The following is a 625-nucleotide window of genomic DNA, read 5'->3' on the forward strand; positions in this document are numbered from 1 at the left end:
CATCACCTGCTGGCGAGGGGGAGATGACTTTAGTACAGTATCCTGGGTTTTTGGGGGAGATGACTTTGGGGGAGAATCTCGTGTTTTGGGGAGATGACTTTAGTAGAGTATCCTGGGTTTTTTGGGGGAGATGACTTTGGGGGAGAATCTCGTGTTTTGGGGGAGATGACTTTAGGGTAAAAAAGGATGATGACCTTAGGGTAAAAAAAAGATGACTTAGAGTAAAATAGATGACTTTAGTAAAGTATCCTGTGTTTTTTTGGGAGATGACTTTAGGGGAGAATCTCGTGTTTTTAGGGAGATGACTATAGTTAAGTTAATAAAATTAGCAGAATTGTAAACATCGTTGTGAGAAGATGCGCAGAAATATAAACATTTCTTTATGAGAGAATGAATAACAAACATATTCTTTTTAATGCAAAAACGAAAAGAACTTTACAAACACACATATTCATGAGAAAATGAGCATACATATAACTATCTTTTTCAAAAATGGAACAAAAAAAATAAAGAAACTCTTGAAAATATATATTTTTTAAAAATCAAGAACCTCCTAAAAAAAAATCATGAAACTAAAATAAAAATCTTCAGAAAACAATAAAGCATTTAACCCACACTCCTCATC

The 625-nt window shown here is 33.6% G+C and overlaps 1 protein-coding gene across 1 annotated transcript in view; it reads right to left on the reverse strand.

Moving 5' to 3' along the window:
* The window catches only part of LOC119587743 (NAD(+) hydrolase sarm1-like), a gene marked incomplete at its 5' end in the record, with an annotated part of 59,539 nt that overhangs the window by 27,781 nt on the left and 31,133 nt on the right, over nucleotides 1-625 (reverse strand).

Source organism: Penaeus monodon, chromosome 23, assembly GCF_015228065.2.
Source record: "Penaeus monodon isolate SGIC_2016 chromosome 23, NSTDA_Pmon_1, whole genome shotgun sequence".
Lineage (NCBI taxonomy): Eukaryota > Metazoa > Arthropoda > Malacostraca > Decapoda > Penaeidae > Penaeus > Penaeus monodon.